At 39.6% G+C, this 7,500-nt stretch overlaps 1 protein-coding gene and 1 long non-coding RNA gene across 17 annotated transcripts in view; one reads left to right on the forward strand and one right to left on the reverse strand.

The window, feature by feature from the left end:
* LOC135974325 (uncharacterized) overlaps positions 1 to 4,591 on the forward strand; it is a 6,961-nt gene extending 2,370 nt beyond the window's left edge. The window contains exons 1-3 of the long non-coding RNA XR_010591553.1: positions 1 to 106; positions 3,440 to 3,817; positions 4,057 to 4,591. The exon at positions 1 to 106 is cut by the window's left edge and continues 2,370 nt beyond it. This is a non-coding gene — a long non-coding RNA (uncharacterized LOC135974325). The remainder of the gene's footprint in view (positions 107 to 3,439; positions 3,818 to 4,056) is intronic.
* ZEB2 (zinc finger E-box binding homeobox 2) overlaps positions 1 to 7,500 on the reverse strand; it is a 131,178-nt gene that overhangs the window by 56,934 nt on the left and 66,744 nt on the right. The window lies entirely within an intron of this gene.

Consider the following 7,500-nt stretch of genomic DNA (forward strand, 5'->3'; position numbering starts at 1 on the left):
TCATAGTAAAGAAGGTTTAATTGCAATCAGTAACACCAAGACTGAAAAAAACAAATACAGCTGTATAGCAGTACACTGGGTCCAATTTTTGAGCAGCCTCATAAAAGTAAGTTGATAATTAGTAGCCATTGACTTTAATGATGTAACATACTAATAATGCGACTAAAAACATCAGTCAATGTCTATAATACCTACCTCTTTTTTACTTTAGCTATCTAAAACCTCTCTGCAGCTAGACAGCAGAATGGTTGCATATACCTTAGTAATAATTTTACAATTACAATATTTGTAAGTGTTTCATTTTCTAAAACAATGTAGACCCTTATTTATACTTTCATATGTAAAGAACATTTGGATCTAAGTGTTTATTTCACCTCTAGGTTCATCTTCCTTTCGCTTCCATCATTTCTTTCTTTCTGTCTTTTTTTTTTTTTTGATCAGAGGCATGAAAGAGTGAGTAAGTGTGAATGCTTAGGTACCTGGGGTATGGAAAGGTGGTAATTAGCACAGCAGGATAATTGATGTGTAGATTGCAGCATGAACAAATGCTTTGACTTGTTTGTTCTTCTCACTCTTCCACATTCATTCTCTTTTCTCTCTCTCTCTCTTTTTTCCCCCCAGCCTTGCTAATGAACACCTTACCTGCTTAGTTAAGCTGATAAGGATATACATCAATCTAAATGGAAGCCACCCTTATCCCCGTGTAAAATACTCTTAAGGGACGTTTTCTAATTGTTTCCTCCTTTGCTCTCAATTGCAAAAACAATTTTGACAAAGGTAAGGAAGAATCCTCTAAAAGTGAAATTTGAGGACTGTAAGGTTTTATGATTCATCACCTATAAAGCACTCTGCCTGGGCTACAGTCTACAGGCATTTTAGGTACTTCCTCAGTACTCTGTTGTTTTTAATAGCTATCAGTTTACTTGATAACTGTCTGCATATTCAAAGAGAGAATTGGAGTGAACCTCAGTTTGTCAGGGATTTAGAATTTATCCATACAATTTTAGGGACCAAGAATGCAAAGAGTTATGTAGTGCTTAATTATACTCATTTGAGCAGTCCAACAGGAGCCAATGGCACTACTCGCTTGTGTAAAATTATGTATCATATCTAAACCTTTGCAGGATTAGGGCCTTGCTCTGCACTTAAACTTGGCATAACCAGGTCACAGCCTGGGAGTGAATTAAAAAAAAAATTAGGGGGAAAAAAACCACTTTATTATTTCTTGCTTATGTTATGGTAGAGGAAAAAGTAATAGAAGTCAGTAACTGCAGATGCCTTTTCCCTTTTTCCTATAAAACAAACAGAACTTTGTTTCTTAAAATGATGATGTGTCAGCCATTTGTCTATAATGATGCTCTGGGTATATTGAGAAAAGAAATGTAAAAATGAGCTTAAAATTATGTTTAATATACACAAGTGAATGTTTTCCTCTCTGAAAGGAATTTTTAATACACAAACTTTTTATGTTTTTTGACCTGCTGTTCAGTGCATTAGCCATAGCATTCCGGGAGTGGATACATGGAATCCTGATCCTGCACTGAGATCCACAGAGTGGATCTGAACATATATGGAGCTCTTTGCTGAATCAGGGGGTTACTTGCAAAAATCTGCTTAGCAATCAATCTTGCAATACTTACACAGGCAAAACTCCCATTATCCACAGAAGCTGATATTGTTAATGAAAGTCCTGCCTCATTGTAGGAACAGGCCCCTAACTGATATATTTTCCAGGGACAGAATCAAACCGAATGATAGAGTGATACTTTTTAGCAATGACTGTTGTCTAATAGGGATGGGATTCCACTTAATGGCATGCCTTTTGGGATTCAGTCATGCTTAATTGTTTCACTACTGCAATTTCTGGACATTAGTTTTACCCCTTCCAAATCACCTACACATGCTAGGTGTCTCACAGCTGACCCTACTGCTGACAAATAGTGACCAGCATATTCACTCCCTCTTCCAATGAAGATAGTGCTTCTTTACTGCTTCATGAGCCTGTCCTGTAACATTACAGGCTCACCACAGCTCCGTAGTGCCTCAGACATCTGCAAATGGTGTCTCCTGGTAATTGGGAACTCTGATTAATGGGGACGAAAGACATTTGTTCTAAGGGATTCTACTGAGCCACTAAAATGTTCATGAGTGATCAGACCTGTGAGAGTCCAGTGTTTTCAAGTACACATTTCCATGGGATGGAAGGCAGGGGAAAAGAGTAAGAACCTTACAGCCATTAAAATAGTTCCTACTTCTTTTATAGCTGTTGTTCAGTGTGCATCATTTCCTTTCAGGTTGAAAGGAAACCTTCACCTTTCCGAAATCTTCTAATGTATCATTCCTGTATCTTCTTGCTTTAATATTCAGTATAGATGCTCCCTAATATGGGCCTGATCCAAAGCTCATTAAAGTCGACAGAAAGATTTCCATTGACTTCAGTGAGCTTTGGATTAGATCCTAAATCTGTGACACTCCAAGTTAGCCCCATCCTTTGAACTGTATAACAGAGTCACAAGTGGATATGGGGATGGATCTGAAATTGATAAAGAACCATCATGACCCCCCCCCCACCACACTCAGGTTTTCACCTGCTTTGATTTGCCTCTCCTATGGCTTGAGGACCACTACACATAATTTGGTTATAGAGTAAAAGGCTCCTAAATGCAAAACTAACATTACCAAGTTTGCCTTGCACTTTTACAAACTCACATCTTCCTGTTAAATGGCGACCCAAGAAACTTGTCTGGATGAGCAAAGATGCATATCCATTTGTGTGAATTAAAACAACAACAAGCAGAACACCATATAGCTAACCAGTTTCTCTCTATTTTTATATATTACAGCCCTAGGCTACTTACACAGTTGGCAGGTGAGTTTGAGAGCCATTGAGCACTGTGAATTTTCCCAATGTATTGTAATTACAGAAACACATGTGCTAGATATCTTGATGCTGATTCACTATGAAAAATCAGAGTGTTCAATAAGTCTAATTTCTTATCTATCAGCAACAGGGTCACACATGAGTGGGCACAATATTGCCCAGTGGCTAGGGCACAGGCTGGAGAGTTGGAAAATGTGGGTTCTATTCCCAGTTCTGCCACTGATTCTCTGTGTGATCTGGGACACCTCTGTGTCTCAGTTTCCCTTTATGTAAAGTGCTGTGTAAGTGCCAATTAGAATGAAATAGCAGATATATAAGGACCCTTGTTCAATGCTTCCTGCCAAATTCTTTTTCTGTTTCATCAGCTAGGTACAAATGTGCTTTTAAATTTCTCAATATAAGTTTAGTGGATTTTTAAATAAATAACAAGAGGTACGACAGGCTGGACTCTGCTGATATAACTAAGAACACTAAAGTCATGTAAGGCCTAATGACACAATTTCCATTGATATCTATCGGAGTTCAGCTGCTGACTGAGGGCTTGTCTACACTTACCAGGGGATCGATATGCGGCGATCGATGTATTGGGATCTAGTGAAGACCACAGATTGATGTATTGGGATCTAGTGAAGACTCCCATCGACTCCTGTACTCCACCGGATCGAGAAGAGTAAGGGGAGTGACGGGAGAGCGTCTCCATCAACATCGCTATGCATGTAACTCAAACTGTGTAGTTTAGACCGACTTTTCCCTTTAGTGTAGACAAGGCTGGAGATCTGTGTAGGGCTGGATCTATGTTTTGACCTTGGCAGGCTCCCAGGCTGCAACCAACTGCAATGGCAGTAGGCAGTAGGTATATATCAAGTGAGCAGGCGAAAATGAGCTGTGAAGGGTGACATGATAATCCAGCATCTCTAGCATTCAATGAACTCAAAGGTTTCAGAGTAGCAGCCGTGTTAGTCTGTATCCGCAAAAAGAAGAACAGGAGGACTTGTGGCACCTTAGAGACTAACAAATTTATTAGAGCATAAGCTTTCGTGGACTACAGCCCACTTCTTCGGATGCATATAGACTATGGAAGTGGGCTGTAGTCCACGAAAGCTTATGCTCTAATAAATTTGTTAGTCTCTAAGGTGCCACAAGTCCTCCTGTTCTTCTTTTTAATGAACTCAAAGTGCTCTTTGTGAATATATCTCCCTAAATACTGTTATATTTTAGAGATAATTAAGTAGGTGAGCCACCCTTCTAAGAAAATCTTAAAAGAATAAACCCTTGGACTCTAAAAAGATAATATGAATGCTAATGTGTATTCACATTGAGGACTTATAGCCACTTCACATTCAACCACCGTGCTCCTTTGCGCCAAGCTACCATCCAACTAAAGAGGAGTTTCTGTCCAGCAAGCTGACTAGTAGCTAACTGAGTCTGGAGAAAATACTAAAGAGTGTTATTAGCTCATTGTTGTTTGCATTGTTAGCTGAGAAAGTACATAAAAGGTTGTTACAAGGAGGAGGGAGAAAAATTGTTCTCTTTTACCTTTGAGGATAGGACAAGAAGCAATGGGCTTAAATTGCAGGAAGGGAGGTTTAGGTTGGACATTAGGAAAAACTTCCTAACTGTCAGGGTGGTTGAGCACTGGAATAAATTGCCTGGGGATGTTTTGGAATCTCCATCGTTGGAGATTTTTAAGAACAGCTTAGACAAACACTTGTCAGGGATGGTCTAGATAATACTTAGCCCTATTTTGAGTGCAGGGGACTGGACTAGAAGACCTCTTGAGGCCCCTTCCAGACCTACGATTCTATTGAAGAAGTAGGAAATTGTACTACTCAACTGCCAAATAACTTTAAAAAAATCAAACTGCACCTAACAAATGAGCGAAGAAACCTACAAAATTGTAAACTAAAATCCCAACCAAAATGCACAGTGCTATAATCTCATTTGGAGGTGGGTTTTCTTGAGGGGATATGTGGAGCAGGAAGTGAAGAGGATCAGACTAACATTAGTTTGTGAGGGGAAAAGCACAGAATGTCACTCTGTGATCCCTACTTCCCTCCTACTCCAGGTGTGTGTGGGAGAAGTAATCTGCACCAGCCCTATACCCAGCACAGATTTCTTCCCACTTCACCCCCCAGCTCACATGGCAAAGCTGGCATGGAGTCAAGATTCAGTCCATGGCTAACCCCTACTCATCTCAGCAGAATAAACAGTAGCAGTCACCAGAGACTGTTCTCCAACTGCTCTGCTTCCCTTGTTATGACTAGGTGGTGCATGGGAGTAAGTGGACATCTGATGACCCCCCTTACTCCCCAGTGTGGGTGCACTGTTGGGGTCAGAGTCTGGCCCTTAGGAAGCATTGCCTCCAGAAGCATTAGCCAATCACTTTTGGAACAGTATTTTGGAAGTATAGGGCATAAATTCTAAGTCAGTAGTTTTCAACCTTTTATTCATTTGTGGACCTCTAAAAAATTTCGAATGAAGTTGCAGACCCCTTTGGAAATCTTAGACATAGTCTGGACCACATGTTGAAAACCCCTGTTCTATAGTAACAACAACCATTTGCGAACCCCTTAGACCACAAATAAAAAACCACTGATCTGCAGTAATTATCTGCAGACTTCTGATCTCCAGTGTTTAGTGGTATCCACCTTTCAGATTAGAAGTTTAGCTCAACTTTACTTTTAAGTGTTTATTAATATGATAAAAATAATTAGTCCTATTTCTTTAATTAATCTTAGTATAAAAAGTTTATGAGCTTGGCAATTTTTATTAAAACTTAGCTCATTCATCAGACAATTTTCTTAGGTTCTCACAGCTCTGGAGCAGAGGAGAGAGTTTGGGAAACAAGGGAAACATAGGTGGGAAAAATTTATGAAAAGAAAACATATGTAAAAGAAAACACATTGAAATTTGTTTCCACGTATGAGATCATATTTCTGGCACATTGTAGAAGTCCTATGGAAGCTGTTATTTCCAATATAGGAATACTACAGTGACTAAATTGGTGTTAAATTTAAATCTGTTCAGGAAGTAATAGTCAATCTGCATTCCATGTAAAGGCTCTCCCAGGCAAAATTATTTATACAAGGTAAAGTTGGCAAAAGGAAGTCCTATGAAAGAAAAAAATACACATATTAAGCCCCTCTTTCCCAGCTAAATACTGAAATGTTCCTTCCTTAGGAAAATAGATTTCTTAGCAATGGTGAGAGTAACACATTTTGTGAACACATTTTGTCATGAACTACTATTTTAGATGCATTATGAAACAATATAAATAGATGTGATCTTATGGAGTAAGTGTCACTATTTGCAGACAGATCTGTACTAATGGTTTTAATTCTACACAAAGTGTAAAGTACATCCTACAAATGTGCAACTACGTAACTGAATAGATGTTTTCACAGATGCATATTTAATTTTACTTTGCTTTAATTTTAACTTTGAAATTACCTTTACATTTGTGAAATCATCTCTGACAAATTTAGGGTCAAATTCTGCCATCAGATACACATGCACAACTTGGATTAGGCATGATTTTGATTTCACGCACATGAGTTTTATACCAGTGTAACTCTGTTGACTTCAGTGGAGTTACTTCTATCCTGATTTATATCAGTCTAACTTGGACTAGAATCAGATCTAATGGGAGTTGTGTGCAACTATCTTGGTCGGAATTTGTTTCTTGGCCATTTTTATAGTTGGTAGCAATAAGGCAAAATAATTAATGTTCTTTCCCATTTTTGTATCAAAATTCAAAATCTGAAAAAAGTCAATCACCTCTAGTTATTTTCTATAAGTTTGTGTGTGCATCTTTCTTTGTCCATTTTTTTTTTTGGTGCTATGTGTGCACGTTGCAAGCACACAAAAAAAGTGACGCTTACACCATTCAGGCAGCAAAGAGGTGTAACCTGCATGAAAACCCCAACACAGCCAGGTGAATGGGGTAGCTGTGCATACACATGGCAGGCCCAGACACCAGCAGGCAAAGACACCAGAAAAGTGTAGCTGAGGAGAGAAGACAGAATAGCGTGCTCTCCCCCTCCCTGTGCCATAATGCATGTGTTGCATAGACATTAAAATCACCCGGGGGCAGCTGCAAAATACACACACAATACAATCAGCCAGCCCTATCTGAGGTATCTGTGTGTCAGCTTATTGAAATAGCTTTAGGAGTGCTGTGTGTGAATTGCGTGTCATTGGCTCATTGTCAGGATGGGCCAGTGGACACTAGCAATAAATCTGAGGCATTCAGATACTACGGCATGCTGGTGAGCACCACAAAAAAAGCCTATTAATAAATACATTCCTCCCCCCCCCCCCATGTACCCTGGTTTTCTGTGTCTTACTAGCTAACTCCCCCATGTGGCAGTTGGCCATGTGGGACTTTGACTCAGATTCACTGTGTCAGTGGCACTTTTTCCATGACTGTACATTATGATTTGGGTCTGCACAGTTTGCTTTCAGTTGCTCTCGCTCTGCATTACCCATTTCTCGGTCCGGCTTGCTAGACTATGACAGCAGCCATGATGGGCTACAGTCCGTAGCTGCCATTCAGCTCTGTTTGACCTACCTGTCGGATTTGTTTTCCCTCTACTAAATGGCTGCCCTAGCAGCTGGGT

This window comes from Chrysemys picta, chromosome 11 (genome assembly GCF_011386835.1).
Source record: "Chrysemys picta bellii isolate R12L10 chromosome 11, ASM1138683v2, whole genome shotgun sequence".
NCBI lineage: Eukaryota > Metazoa > Chordata > Testudines > Emydidae > Chrysemys > Chrysemys picta.